Source organism: Macaca nemestrina, unplaced genomic scaffold, assembly GCF_043159975.1.
Source record: "Macaca nemestrina isolate mMacNem1 unplaced genomic scaffold, mMacNem.hap1 Scaffold_46, whole genome shotgun sequence".
NCBI classification, from domain to species: Eukaryota; Metazoa; Chordata; class Mammalia; order Primates; family Cercopithecidae; genus Macaca; species Macaca nemestrina.
Genome location: NW_027257675.1, coordinates 242736 through 259557, shown reverse-complemented (window position 1 = coordinate 259557; position 16822 = coordinate 242736).

Below are 16822 nucleotides of genomic sequence, written 5' to 3'. Positions count from 1 at the left end.
TTGCAGAAGAGTTAGGGTATGACAGTTTTAGAGATGTTGCATTTTTATAAAAATAGAAGCCTTAGGACAAGAGAACTGCTATAATATGCCAAGTCTTTGGTGTATACTTCAGATGAAAGCAATTTATAATAAAATTTGAAAATGCTTCTGAGAAAATGTCAAAAAATAGTCTTCTAAAGACTACTTCGTTCAGATACTAGCCTTTGAACATCTACCGTTAGTGTCTGGAGTTTCAGAAATATTATTGATGCCCCTTCTCCCCTGGCAGTAAATATCCATGAGATAATTTAATGGGGATGACCAGTGGATGAGTTTGCTGTTATCCTAGATGTAGCAACTGGAAGTTACACCAGATAATGATGTCCATTCTGCCTTGCCCAGCACAGTTCTGTAATGCACTCTCATTCTTCCCAAGTTTGAGAGTGGTGCTTGCACCTCTAAAGGCTTACTTCTCACAAGTGGCTGCCAAAACGAAAGATTTTTGCTGCTTTCATCAAACTAGTTACCTATCCTGGCCTGAGAATGAGTCCTTGCTGAGAAATGCCAGAGGCTTGTCAGTCCACAATGAGCTCACTTTTCTGGCTTACTGCATTTTTGTCTTTTGCTAAAATGCAAATGACCCTAAAAGAGGTCACTTTAAAATGTGTCTGCCAGTGATCTCTCTCAGCCAAGATTGCAAAATTTTATGCTTTGTGCCAACTCTAAAAGTGGCTATGGTTGTCAAGAGTGCTCCATTAGGAAGAATGATGGGGCCACACCTCAGCTCAACAGGAGAGATTAGAGTGATGGATTCGAGATGCCCACCTGGGCACAGGATGACTGGTGGTCTTGGTGGCCTATGTACCAGGCATTTATGGGTCCTGATTGAGTGAGTGAGGGAGGTGATCATACCTTTTCTAAAACCAGGGTGGAGGAGGAGAAAATGAGAAACTTGCTTCTAAAGGAAAAATATGGATACGTAGGGAGAAAGGAAAGCAAACCAGAGGCTCTAAAGACTAGCCTCCTACTTGCTGGCCTCCTCCATGTTGGCCTTGCTGAGTGCAGTCTTGCCCCTCAGCTCCTCCTCCTGGGGTTCTTTTTTACCGGCCAGAAAGCCTTGCAAAGCCACTGCTATGCAGCAAAGTACCACCATTTTCAGTAGTTCAGAGATTAACATTAGAGAGGAGGCTGATCTATTCTAAGCCATAAAACTTCTCAGATCTCATGCATTCAGAGTTGTGATTTTAGTATTTGGCAACTGGGAGGTTGCACAACATGAAAAGATGCGTGATAAATGAGGTTCTAATCTCAGTGATCCCCAGCACACACCATGGCCCACAAAGGTCCAAGGCCTACCTATTAGTAGCCCCATCTTCACTCCAACGGTGGCCACAGTGAACATGATTCCAAACATGGTAAGTGATATAAACATATTTGTGGAAATTTTGAATAGAATATTCCAACCCTGGATCACAGAGGCTAAGGTGACTTGTCTCCCAGGTGGCGGTACTGTCTCTTCATGGAGATATGAACACCTCTAGCCTTTCTCCTGGCTTCTCATTCTCAACTGCCCAATTCTCAGGATTCTCCAATTTCTCTTTGCCCAGTGGCCTTTAGCAAATGCCAATTAAGGGTAGACTGCCAAAATCTCTGTTTGGGAAACACCTACATTTCTTACCCTTCTCTTCTTTGCTCCCTTCCCCCACAAAAAAACAAAACAAACAAAAAACAAAACAAGAGAGGTGGGAGGGAGAAGACTCCTGCTGCAATTTCAGATGAACTTCCTTTTACTCTTTTTGCCATTAAGACAACCCATCCCATCACCACCGCCACAACCAGGGTAGATTTACAGGCTGTCACTTTCAGATTACCTCAACCTCTGGTGTGTGTGTGATTTCTTAGCACCTTTAAATGCCATGGAGTGATAGGCCCAGGCCTCCGTGTCAAGTGGGGTTCATGCCAGGGCCTGAGCCCATCAGTATAATTAGAGTCACTTTAACATACTTATACGTTAGTATAGATAAAGTTAAATTGGATGTTATTCAGATAATTATGCAGCACCCTTTTGAGAATTGGAGAGGACCTGGAAAGCAGGAAATTGAAAGCTGAAGCTCCTCTGGAGAAAATTCTGAATCATGTTTTTACATCTCTGCAGCTTCTCTGTTTGGAAGTTGTTTGCCTGCAGTCATCCCTGCCCAGCACTCAGCACATTTTCAATGAGCATGTGCTGAGCGGTACATGCCGAGTGCCAGGGTGGGGGGCACCGAGAGAATCTGCAGTTCTTTTTAGGGGTTCTGCCAAAACCATTTTTAATTTATTTGTTTAACTTCTATGATTTGCTTCAAACATCAATCAAAAAATTAATTTTACTCCTTAAATGAAAACTTGAGCATTTTAAACTAAGAGTTTCTCCCTACAACCATTTTAATTTTATTAATTTTTGTTTTGCAGTAATATTTGCATAACATAAAATTTACCATTTTAGCCATTAAGTGAAAGAAGCCAGACACAGAAGGCCACATACAGTATGATTCCATTTATATGAGACATAAAAATCTTTTGGGGCAGAAAATTGACTGGTGAGGGGTTGCCAGGGGCTGAGAGTGGGGAGAAATGGGGGAGAGATTGCTTTGAGGGGTGCAGAGTTGCCTTTTGGCATGATAAAAATGTTCTGGAGCTAGATAATGGTGATGGTACATGTGCTGTGACTGTGCCACATGCCACTGAATTCTACAGATTAAAATTTGTTTTCAAATTAGATTCACTCAGAATACAAATTTTAATTCATATGTGTAGACAAAGTCATTTCTACCAAGGGCCAAATGAATACCATATATATATACATATATATGTATATGGAGATATTGGAGAGAGTAGTAAAAAGGTTAAAAGCACAGTTCAATTTGTTAGATTTGCCTAGAACGCAGGCTCTGCCACTCAGTGACCTGAGGGAAGGTAAACAACCTCAGTAGTCCCTTCTCTGTAAAGTAGCAATAATCCTAATGCCTCCCTTGCAGGGTGGTTCTGGGATGTTTTGAGAGATTTTGTCTAAAATGTGCAGAACAGCTTGGCACTTAGTATGCATCCAATAAGCAACAGATGCTAATATAAAATGAAAGCATGAAAGGTTGGACACAGGGAGAGACATGAAGTCAGGCTGTGTAGCATGGCAAAGCAAATGCCCTGAGGAAGGAGGGTGAGTGTGGTGGAGGTGAGAGAAGTGAGTACCAGAATTAAAGGTTACAAGCATTTATAAATACAAGTTGAGATCTGCCCATACTAAGAAACAAGAAGTGTGCTGAACAGTATTTTGCCCTACATCTGAGGCATCACTGTGTGCTTTGGGAATGTTGATCAACTTAAGCTTTTCTCTCCATGAGAAGGAAAAGCAGCCTTCTCTGACCTGGTAAAGTTAATGGACTTCAGGTAAAGCAGAGGCCAGGTGAGAATGAAGTTGAGACAATATTACTTTTGCAGAATTTGTGTTCTGCCCAATATCTCACAATATATCTCACAGCCAGGTGAGAATGACTTTGCAAGGAGTAGAATTGGTGAAATTTTCCTGACACACTCTGGCATCTTGGCCCCTAAATGTCAAGTTCCAGGTCAGAACAGAAGCATGTTTACTCAAAAACAAGACCAGGGTGAGGCCTGGCTGCTCCAGCCACTTAGATGTTGAGCATCTGTGATGTGAAGGTCACAGTAGCTTAAAAATTAGTGAGGAAAGACATCCCTGTTGTGTATCAACAAGAATATAAAAGGAAAACAGCCCTTCTACTAAGTTCCTTCATTCCACTAAACCCAATTTTAAGATTGTGTGAAATGATTGCTTTCCCTAACAGAGAGGGTGAAAGTATTCAATATTCACAAAAGAAAACCGCATCCAGAGAAATGAATCTTTTTGTCATTTTACCGCTTGAATTTCTATAACTCAAAATTGTCTTTGGCGGATGAAACAGAGCTCTGTGAACTTAACTTTATCTGAGGAATTTTTTTCCCTTTGCAGTAAGAAGCCAAAACCACATCAAAAGCACAGCTCCCCAACAGAAGCCTCTAACCTTAGCCTACGATAGACACTTAGACATGTAACCTGAAAAAGAAATCCAAATGTAGACATCAACTTAACTGCTTTCTGTTTTGCAGCTCTCAGACTTCCAAGTTTTTTGAGGAATCTCATGATGTGATATATTGGGCAGAATACAAATGTTGCAAAAGTAATATTGCCTCAACGTCATTTGGACATGGAGTCAAGGATTAGGTCTGCCATTTTGTTTTCACATTGTTTGTGAGTGTGAGTGTTTTCTTTTTGGTTTTGCCAAGGGACCTCAAAACCCTTCTCTTCCTGTTTGGAACTAGGGGGAAGAAAATATGATGGAATTCCCACAGACTTGAGCAAATTTGATCTTCAGCAGCATAATGACAGTCCAGAGGAAAGTCCAATCAAGGCATTTACTGTAAATGACGAGTCTGACACTGCATTGTTACACACCATAGTAGTGCAAAGTCTTTATTCTTCCCATACTTCAACACTGAATTTTCTAGAGTTTACATTGGTTTAAAGATTTTCAAATAGGATTGCCTATTTTCATGAACACAGAATGGATTACCATTTCATAAATTCTTAATGAGTTTTTAACCTTTAAATATTGTATGTTGTTTTGTAGCTGGGGGATGATAGCACATCATGGGTTGCAGCTACCCTAATTGCTGAACTGGATGAAAGCTAGGTCATTTCTGAAGGGAATGTGTACTGAATGTTAGAGTGTACAGATGAAATAGGTGGTTAAATTGGAGAATGAGGTAGATGATTTGATTACTAAAACTGTTTTAACCAAAACGTAGCCATGTAGATATAGCATTAACTACACACAGTTGTAATTCAGCTTAATGATGACAAACTCTGCTTTTGTAATTTTAATTTTCTTATCTGAATATTTATAAATTATTTTTTCAAATTTAACTATCTGACCTCATTTAATACACATCAAACACTGATCCTGTTTGTAGAAAGTGTTGCTTTTATAAGGTTTCAATAATATCTAAAACAACACATTAAAAAGCTGAGACCATTTTATGAAGATAATTGTTTGTAATCATAGGTGTTGAAAGCAAAAAGGTGCCACTTGTGGTATTGATTTGTATTTATAACAAACAAACTGCTCAAGAGACTGCAGTGTTGGCTGTTCTAGATTTATTCACCTCTGAAGTCTCTTGCCCTTGCTTTGACAAAAACTGTTAATATCAGTTTTTCAGTGTTTTAGGGGTTGACAGCTGCTATCACTGACAGAAAAAAAGGGAATATTACCCCTCCACACCATCAGGCATACTAGGAAACATTGCCAGTTAACGATGACATAGAGTAGCTTTTAGGGAACATTTAGAACTCAAATAATATTAGAACAAACCACTGTAATTATCAAACACTGATATATAAATGATATGAGAGAAGGAAGAAAATGGAAATGTTAGAAATGTGACACAACGACCAGATTAAAGGATGTTTTCATTTATACTGTGACCTCTATTAACCATTTAACATCTAGGTAAGTCCTCCAACTAGCTGACTGTGTCATTTTAAAATAATGGTACCATAATTTTAAAATAAAAAAGTGAGTGAAAAGAGAATAGTTTATTTGAATAGTGTAATTGAGGAAACAATTCCCAGAGTTCTGCTTTGAAAAGTTCACTTTAGCTAAATCATCAAAGCCGCCTTAGTAGTTGAAGAAAGGCTGCTTTGGAGATGAAACCATGACTAGGCCCTTTCTTGCCTATGTGACCCTGCACCAGGAATATAACTTCTCTGTGCCTCAGTTGTTTGACCCACGAAATGGAAGATAATGAAATTATGTCCCTCTAAAGTTAGACACTAATAAAAAATAGAAAATGCTTAATATTCACGACAAATCAAAAGTGCAATAAACATTATCCACAATTAGTATTATATTGCATATTCAGAGTTGGGAGCCTTAGGTCATTCAAGTTTTTCATTCATTACAGATTCAACAATTATCCATATATTTAATTGATGTCAATAATACTAGAGTTTTAGTACTCATGGCTTGAGTAAAATTGCTTTTCCAATAATACATGCCTGAAATAATATTTCAGTTACATCCAGTTCCCAAATATTTTAATCACTACATATTTCTTTCATTCATTTAAGCAAATCATATATGCTAAACATCTACCATTGGTTAGATATGGTGCTCACACTCAGAGGCACACTGTTGAATGAAATGTGATCCCTTCTGACTTTTACTTTACTTGAAAATTATGCCAGACAAACTCAAAGATTTGGGACGATTACTCCTTGGGAGGAAAGCCAGGTAAAAAGATATGAGTAAAAAAAAATGTGTATTCCATAAACTGCTATAGGTTTCAAAATTTGTACATGAAGTCTATGAACACTTCCTTAGGAGAGCATATTGCGTCTACCGGACAAACGGTTTTAACATGTTTAGTGCTTATAGGCAGAGAATAAAAGTAGGAGGTCAGAAGAAGTGAATTTGTGCCTTGTGCTACTACTAACTAGCCATTGACTTTAACAAGTCACCTAAGTCAGTTTCCACACTGCAGTGTAGAAAACAGACTCACAAACACCAACTGGTTTACCCTGTGAATGTATACAGTAGAGGTCCCAGAAAACTAGCTTGCAGAAAGATTCAGTTTCATATGCAAAGGGCTTTTATTTTTGAATTACAGTTATTTAAAATTGAGAGCTTTTACATAAAAATTTGGAGTTCTAGGTTCTCTTGAAAACTTATACAATTTGGTAACAAATACTTCAATCTTTCATGGCAATTTGCTGGAACTAAATGTTAAGTGCACTCTTTAGAAATGACATTCACTCATTGATTAAACAAATATGCCTTGAGTGTCCACTTAATTCATTTAACAAATAATTATTTAATATCTACTGTGTGCCAGGTACTACTCTCGGTGCTAAGTGTATGCTAGAAATGTAAAAAGTCTTTTTAAGTCCTTTCTCAAATCTACCTTCTCATTGAAACATTCCCCAGTGAGGATTCAACACTCTAATCCCAGAGTTCACAAATTACAGCTCTTGGCCCAGATCATGCCAACTGCCCATTTTCGCAAATAAAGTTTTACTGGTGCACAGCCATACCCATGCATTAATGTATTGTCTATAGCTGTCCTCACAATACAGGGTTGAGTAGTTGCAATAGAAATTGTATGGCCTGCAAAGCCTAAAACATTATCTGATTCTCTACAGAAAAGAACTGCTTACCCTTTTCCTGCTGGTTTTCTCAATCCAGTTTCTTCTCCCCAGTTTCTTCTTTTTTTCCATTGCCTGATTGCCTCTAACGTTCTATTTACTCTACATATTTATAGTTTGTCTGTTTTCTCTTTGGATTTCAATGTTAACACCATGAGGGCAAAGATCTTAATTTTGCTCACATATCTATCCCAAATATCTGGAATACTCAATGAATATCTGCAGAGTGATTGAATGAGGTTAGAGGAATTAGTATACAACATGCAACCAAGGAAGCCATGGTGAGGAGCTAATGTTTAATTCTGAATGTTACGGGCAGCTACAAGAGTATTTTAAACATGATATGATCCATGGCACCACAGTTTCATGACTTCCTACACTGCTTACCCTGGATTATATGGCGGGTCCATTTACCTGTATGCTTGGTCTGTGCTACATGTTAGTCCAGCAAATACTGCATGAATAAGAAATGATCATAGTAATGGAATCTCAAAAGACTAGCATTCAATCACTTCACCTCAGAAGATTCCCCTGTGGGCAGAGGCCCCAGGGAGAAATGGTTTTAATGCCAAGCTCTGCATAGTTCTTTAATAACAACATTAAACATCTAGCTCAATTATTTTGGGATAGAGAGATCTTACGGGAATTTTACAAGCTTATGTATTACATTTGTTATAATGCTTGTGAGTTTTCTTCTGTGAAATTTATGCAATGATGTTAGTGTAACCAAAGCGTGATAAAACTCACCTTATCAACTAATAATGCTGAGTACATAGTGTGCTACAAGTGGGTTTCAGGTGTGCTGGAATAGTGATTTCTCTTCACCATGGGGGTGACCAAAGCCAGTCAGTATCTTAGTCAGTCATGGCCTCATCCATTTACCCTCAGATATTATAGAATTACTGTCATTTCCATAAGATTAAGTTCCTGCAATGGGCAACGATCATAATTTATTAATGATATTTATTTTCCAAAAGACAAGAAAAATAATTAAATTTGTAGTTATTCATAAAAGCAGAAGGCCTATTAGAACAACTTGAAAAAGGTTTCCTGAGAATATTCCTATTTTAAATAATTTACAAACTAGGGAAAGCATATATAAACAACAAGAAACAATGCTATGGATGGGTGCAGAAAAGAGGGCTTCACTAATTGCATCTAGGGGATTAAAGCAGGGCTTAGGAGGAATAGGAATTTGAGATGCACATTGGAGAGTAAAGACTTTTTGACAAGGATAGAGGGCCAGGGCCTGATAATTGGCTGACAATATTGCCCCAAAGATTCAAGTGAATGTCCACATTCTTTGTGATAAGAACCAGGGTGAGGACATTTTAACATTCTTAGATTGATCTAGGGATGAGATACCAAACAGTTGTTTCATTGTTTTCATCAAACAGCGTGAAATGGTTTTTCACTAACACCTCATGTTCCATATTATTGTCAGTCTTCCTACCAAAGAGTTTTTATCCCATGTCCACCATGGAGCAGCCTCACCAGTCTCACTCCAGGAGGAGCTGTGGAAAGCAGTATATGCTGCTCAACTACCTAATTAAGAAAACCCTGCCTCAATTCACTTATAGGCAGAGACTGGGGAACTGGGGACTATTTAGTCACAGAGTATAGGAATTACACACACACACACACACACACACACACAAATCAAAAAACAAAAAACTTCCTAGAATGTCACTTGGCCTTTTATGATTATTGTTAAAGCAAAATCAACAGTCAAATGATTGAACAATGTCAAACAACAAAATTGTGTGATTCAGAGATTCCCAAACTTCCTTGATCCACAAACCGTTTGTGTCTCAGTAATTGGCCAAAAACAATGTTTAACTATTCTGCTTATGAATAGTTAGGTCCAAACAATTTATGTCTTAAGAATTTAGTAGCCTTTAGGAAAAATATAGGCATAAATGAAAAAATATTTTTATTTTATTTTTAAATTACCGCAATTACCAAGTCATTAGGAGTCTGAGTCGATTTATGTTCCTTGAACTTTTCAAATTTTGGAATCTGTTTGGATGCTATCACCTTCATTTCCAATTTCATATTGATTTCTGTGCACTTTTTATCGGAGCAATAAATGAAAACCTAGGTTAACAAAGATGTGACATCATTGACAGAAATGTAGTGTGATGAAATATGAACTACTTCAAGCTAGTAGTTCATATCATGTCTGATGGAAGCTACATTTTGCTGTGTTTTTCTCATAAATTTAAAATCTGATCGATGTAATGTCAAAGAGATCTTTGATACAGAGCCAATGAGAGTTGTGTCTCTAAATGGCCAGCGTTTTAGATGTCAATGTCAATTTTTTCCCATGAGCTTATTTTTCATTTCAGAGATGAAAAACTGCATGAGTCTCATTTTGTTGTTTTGCTTCCCAAAACTGCAGCTTCAACTTATTTCTCAAATCTCCAAATCTCTCTCTATCAAGAATTACTGATTTGCTGCATGTTTAAAAGCACGAAGGGCACAATCAAAGGGCTTTTCCATGAGTATGGCTACTCACCCGTCATAAATCTATTCTGTATAGATATAATTTTATGGGAAATTTCCTTACAATAGAGTATTATGCCCTCTTCTCACCAAGTTTTCTATTATCAGAGTCTTTACCCAAACACTGTTCATTGACACCTTTTTGACATAAGCATATTGATAATTAACAAAAAAGTAACAAGGAAACATGCAGTTGGAACAATAGATAGAACATGGCAAGAAGTTGTAGAGAAATTGAAGAAATTAAAGGATGTAGAGACATCTTCAGCTGGTGATTATTATATCAGAGTTGGAAGGATCCAAGGCCATTGTCACAAAAAGCAATTTATAAAAGTTTTATTTGTGACTAATATTTCTGTGATTATATATATGTGTATGTGTGTATATATATATATAAACACAGGTGTGTGTGTGTATTTCTTCAGGGGAACTAAATTCAAGATTAACAAGAAAAGATCTAAGACCACTATGAGTTAATAAGTTCCATCTCACTACATTAGGCAAAAAATAATTATTCTTATTTTAAAGATATGGTTAGGTACTTTGGAAGATGATTTCCTCAGTAAATTGTAACAAATCAATTAGAATAGGCCTGAAACTACTTGGGTGATTAATCTTTTAACCAATAGACAGGCTGTGGCTCCCATCTTGTAGCCTAACCAAGATGAAAAATGACTGTGTGCCACATTGCAAACTAAGATCTTACAGATCTGGTCATAATGGCAAATGTGGACATATGGTCATGTTCCATGCAGGGCCATTGAAGAATTCTTTGTTATTGTTCCCATCTTTCATTTTAACAGAATAAGAGGGTAGTTCGTTTTAATGGCTCTGTACTGTATCTTACTTTGGACAGGATAACTAGACAGGTCGGACAATAAGGCGAATCACCTTTGGTAGATACTCAGTATGAAGTACTTACTCAGGCTGCTCAAAGTGCTGTCAATTAGAGAGAGAAGGGGGAAAGTTCTGAGCACATTAGAAAGCAGGTGAAGTTTCAAGTCCTCCTTTTTGTGTAATTGACACGAAGGAAAAGAAAAGCATTCACAGTCCTCATGAAGGCTGCAGGGCTTTCCCAGAACCATGAACCTCCATTTATGTTCCTTATTGCACAACAGGGGTTTCCATTCTCAGTTTCCTCTATGTGAATGATTCCAACAGGAGCTCTGTGATGCTACAGCCTTGATGGTCTACATAGTTAGTTTGATAATGTGGAGTAACTGCTTGAACTTTTTTTAATTTTGTAAGATGAATTTATCACACTTTATATTTTAAATAATGAATAGGAATGTTTTACACTGAAACTGGAGCAGCAAATAAACAGTAGCTTAAAACAAAGGTCAAATTCTATAAATTTATTTTTTACTCAAAAAACTATATTTTGTTGATTCAATTATTTAAACTGAAAATGACTTTAAGTATAAAATTTTAATTTATTGACTTTTCATATGCATTGTTATTTCAAATACAATGACAACACAACACCATCTTGCCTCATCCTAAGATTTGGAAAAGATTAAAAAAATAATAAGTACTAAATGTCATACAAATTCCTTTACTTATCAGATTTACCTTACAAACCAATCTTTTATCAATTATAGAAACACTAAATATATACATGGCATAATATTCACTACCATTGCTTAATCTGACATTAGATTATATATGCCAGTACCAATTTACTTAGTCCATCTCCTACAATGAATAAATTTATAATCAAATCTTAAAATTTTAATAATTATACCTATATAAAAATTGAAAAATAGGTCAACAGTAGTCACTTTTGAGGATACAACTTATTTCCGTAAGTTTCTAAGAACAGACCTTTCAGTTGAAGAAAAATGGCAAATATATGACTCTCTCTAAACAAAGTTAAATAAGCCTTTCATTGCAAATAGTTTGTAGAAATCCCAGCAGGGATATGCAGAATGCAGATACATAGTGCTGGATCAATTTGAATTCAACTCAAATACAGAATTGATTTTTCTCCCTGGCAGTTTTCTGAAATGTACATTATAGCTTTGTTTAGTTAAACCAGTCATGACACTTGTGCCTCTGAAATGCTAATATACCTGCAACACACCCTCTGAACGTGTTGACTTTACTTCTTTGGTGGAACAAATTTCTGTCCCTTTTATGCAGAAAACTAAGATGAGCAGATATTTGTGTAACGTATATGTTAATTAAAACACGCTGTTCCCTGGGGGCTGGGAGCAAAGAAAGTATTATGGCTATTTTAAGGAAGACATTCACTTGTGAAATACAGGAGCAATAGGGCAGGATAGTGGATTGCTAGATGCTGTAAAGTGACTTATAATAACGTACTTAAGAGAAAACCATGCTCTAAAAATAAATTTGGATGCCTTAATTTAATAGTAATAACGGTTTCCATCTAATGTTGTGTCATGCTGATGGTCACCAAGACAGTAAAAATTACTTCACCTGGTTGTAGGCTGTCACAGCTCTACTCACTCAATGGTTGATAGGTTTAAATTACCATAAATAATTAGCTTTTCCAGGTTAGCTGAAAACCGTCTTCAGACCCTATCACCATTCTACTCACTAGCAAACCATGGGCTTACAGATTAAGAGATAAAAAGCTAGCATGTCTCAATTGGTGCTATACTTTCATGCCAGAAGAATACACAGGCAAGCAGTGACTGTCTGATAGACAGTTGGTCAAAAACCCTCTGGACTCAGGCAGTGATCCCAGAACATACTCACTAGCTTCCTACTTATCTTTTGTTTGGTTAAAGATTCAGTTTCTAAATGTTGAGGTTATTTGTTTTGTTTTTAATTTATTGTCCATCTTGGTCCAAGAGTTGGTATATGTCACCCAGATATCAATCAAACACTCTAGGCTGGAGTTGACAACAAACTAACTACTCTTTTTCACAGTGGTATGACCATACTGGTTCCCTCACAACCAGCATTCAGTTAGCCCACTCAAGTCTTTCTTTGATGAGTGAAGTTTCTAACAAGTGTATGTGTCTTAGAAAGAAAACACAGGTGATGCGGTGAAGTTTCAAAGTGACTCACAGTTTTATTTGTAGAGTACAAATGTCCAAGTCTTATCTTCAATGTGAGATGTAGTAGCTGACCACAAACACGTGGAATATCTTGAGTAATTTCATCAGTTTTACATAGGTAAATGTGTATTGTCATAATTGCAGAAAATATACTTCTACCTGTATTTATTGATTTATTAACTTTAAAAAATAGTAATTGATTTCAATATGAATCATGAGCATTGAGATTTCAAATAGTTTTTTCTTTCCAATTTTTTATATTTACATAATTTTAAATATCCTATCATTTATAATTTAAATTCAAAAATATATACAAACATCCATATATTCAATAATCTTTTGACTGCTTATTTTTTACAATAATAATATTAACATTTGTCTCTTTTCCCGTCACCCTTATGCCACAGGCATTTTTAATGACCAAATAAATATAGCACTCTACTAATCCAAGTAGCATATTGGAATATAAATTTCCTTCACTAGGCATCCAGTCTGAAAGACGCTGTCTTTTACGTAGTGCTTAAAAGTGTGCTCTTTTTCATTTTATTTCCTATCTGGGAACCATTTTTCTCATCCAGTTTTCCCCCTTTTTGAGTGTCTAGTTGATTTTTCCCCTATATATTATTACTTGTTTTCATTATATTAATGTTTAACTTCATAAATATAGATTATATGCTATAAAGCCTTTTTTCTTGTTCTCCAGCTACCAAACTTCCAGTCTTTCATTGTCTTTCTCAGTCCAAACTGGTTATAGTTTAGATTTATTATATTACAGAGATCTCATTCTGGGACTTGCCTTCATTGTTTAATTGGGTTGTTCCATTGCTTTTTAGATTCCATGGCTTTCTTTCTCATGGATTACCCCATTATTTTGCTGAAGAACATCCTAATGGTTTGAATCTTTCCATGTCCGAAGAAACCATATTCCACCTTTGTATGGTTTGATTCTAGGCTAAAAAAGGGGAGGGTGGGATTACATAAGAATAAAAAGTTATAAAACACTATAAAAATTATTAACTAGAATATATTAATAAAGCCTCAAATATGCAATAAAAAAATGAAGTACCATAAGAATTCACTGACATACTGGATTTTTAACATATCTCTTTAGTAAATGGTCACTTAGATAAAAGATAAAATTGTAAGTACAATTTTTAATCAGCATTGTAGCCACCAACTGAGGAATATACATTAACTTCATACATAGATAAAACAGTTGACAACAATTTTAAGTAAATTACAAAGATAACTGCAATGTCACATAAAGTTGGAAATTTTCAGAAAAAAAATTAAAGGCTAATTTGGTTGTTTGAAAATACTGAAAAGCAGATAATTTTCTGGAAATGTCGATCGAGATAAAAGTTACAAATAATATCTGGAATGTAAAAAAGGGACATATTGCATGGTAGAGAGAATGAAATGTAATAGGAATAACATGATGAGTTTTATGAAAATAAGATTAGCTTACATAAAATTTCTTCAGAGAAAAACTCAAAAGATGAACTGAATGGACTTCTTAATATTAAAGAAATTCAATGATAATAAAATACAGTTATATACAAGATATAATTGGTCCAAATGGCTTTGCTTATACATTCCAGCAAACACTCAAAAAGTAATTCTAAGGATTCACCAACTTTTACATAGAATTTGTAAAAGAGCCAGTACTTTCCAATTCATTGAATTGGGTTAGCATATCCTTGACATCACAACAAGTAAAGATTGTACAACTTATAAAAACATAAAAATTATTGGCCAGTTACACTCATGCAATTCTAATTGCATCTTTTTAGATGTAGTGTTTTTTAGAGAGCAAAGCATCACAGCCCTTGGCACCTAGTATACAGATAATGACTTGACAATTTTTTTCATTATTGCTACCAGCAAAATTAGTTAGAAGCAATTTGTCTTTCTATATTAGGAAAAACAGTATACCATTATGCCCTTGTCACTCATCAGCCCTCCCGTTCTCTGTCCATAATATATTCTAAAGGGAGCTTAATTTTCCTGATGGCCTACAAAGTATTTTGCTAGTTCATTTTATTGATGATATTTTCTTCATTGTGCCTAGTGAGCAGGAAGAAATACATGTGTACCCAAGAGAGGGTGATAATACCCATGAAACTCAGAGGCCTGCTACATTGGTGAAATTTCTGGACCCTCTGATCCGTGGTATGTTGGGATCTCTTTTATAAAGTAAAATTCAACCACTATATTTACCCCTGCCAATCAATTAAAAAAAATTAAAGGTGGTGATGCTCTAGATTTGGGGGTAATTATAACTTATTCAGCCTTACTGTGCCAAGGTGTTTACTAAGTTAATTGAACACCTCATGGTTTTGAGCAGGACTTGGGAGCAAAAAGTCTCTGCAGCAAGTTTAGGCTGCAGTGCAAGCTGCCCTGTCCCTTTAAACTTAGGACCCACAATCGTAACTGTTTTGGAAAGATCTGTAGTAGAGAGATGCTGAATAAAGCTTTTAGCAAGCCCCAATATAAGAACTGCAGTGCAGGCCCTGAGAGCTTTGGAGTTAAGCCATGTTCTCTTTCCCTCTTTCCCTGACAACTATATGCCGTCTGAAAAGCAGTCCCCGGTTTGCTACTGGGCTCTATGAATACATAACCATGTGACACCAAGTATCTACACAATAGAAACTACCTGTTATGTACTTGGTATTATGTAATTTACCAAATCATAAAATTGGAACATTTTCAGCAGCTGTTGCATTGTAAGATGGGAATAGCATGGAATCCAGCACTGGCAGGTGCCGAGTGCATGGGTAAACGGCACAAAGTGCTTTGGATTTCAGGGCCCACTCCCATGACTGCCTCTTACTCCACCACTTACAGCCTTGTGGAAAGTATTCTAAAACCAGTTAATGAAAAATGAAACAAGACCAACCTGGCTGGTAAATAAATCTGCACAATGTTCTGCCATGAGTTAAAATAAAGGAAAGATAAAGACAGCAGTGAATGGCTATCCTCCCAGTGGGTTGGTTGCTTACTTTACATGATTTAGAGACGACCAATGATAAAGACTGACACCAGCTTATAGCCAATGCTATATGCTGGCTGCTTATTCAGGGATGGAGAAAGAACAACACTGACAAACTGGTAACAACAAAGGCTGAGACTGAAGTAAGGTGATGAATACCTTGGTGCAGCATATAAAGATGATCATGTGCCACATGAACGTCCACCAGAGGGTATCCACAACCTAGGACCTTAAGAATTAAACAGACAAGATCCTTTCTCTGATGTGAATCAATCTCTTTCCCCCACCACTCTTCTCTTTGCTCAATGGAGCCATGTACAACAAGGCCCTAATGACATGTGTGGAGGTTATACAGAGCTCAACAAATGATCCCCATCATTAAGTACAAAACCTGCTAATAACAGACACACAAATAGAGCCCTAAATGGCACCATTTCCTAAGGAAACCAGCTAGCTACCTGATGGCTGATTGCAGACATACACAATCATACATGGAGTGAAATTGCTGGTTCATATGGTCAAAGTATTTTAACTTTATTGGAGATTACTTGGCAGTTTTGCAAGGAGGTAGTACAATTTTAGATTCTCACCCTAAGAGTTCCAGTTGCTCTACATTCTCATCATTCCTTGCTTTTCAGGTTTTTCATATATGAGCCTGTTTGGTATATGTAGTTGTTTTTATTTTAAAATCTGATTGTACATGCAATTTGCATTAGCCATGACAATTGAGAACCTTTTAATATGCTTATTGCTATATGGATATTTGATTTTCTAAGTGTCTGTCCAAATCTTTTGGTCATTTTTTAAAAGTGTGTTGCTTATTATTTTGTTATTGTTGATTTGTGGGGCTTATATGTTCTGGATACACATTCTTTGTCAGCTATATGCTTTATGAATATTTTTTCTGAATCTGTGGATCATCTTTTTATTTCCTTAAGTTTATCTTTCTGTGAGCAAAATATCTTAATTTCAAACCTAATTTTTCAACTTTTTAAAATGGATAGGCCTTATTTGCCCTAAACAAACACTTGCTACACCAGGAAATTTGTGCATGTTTCCTTCTAAAAGCTTTAAAGTTTT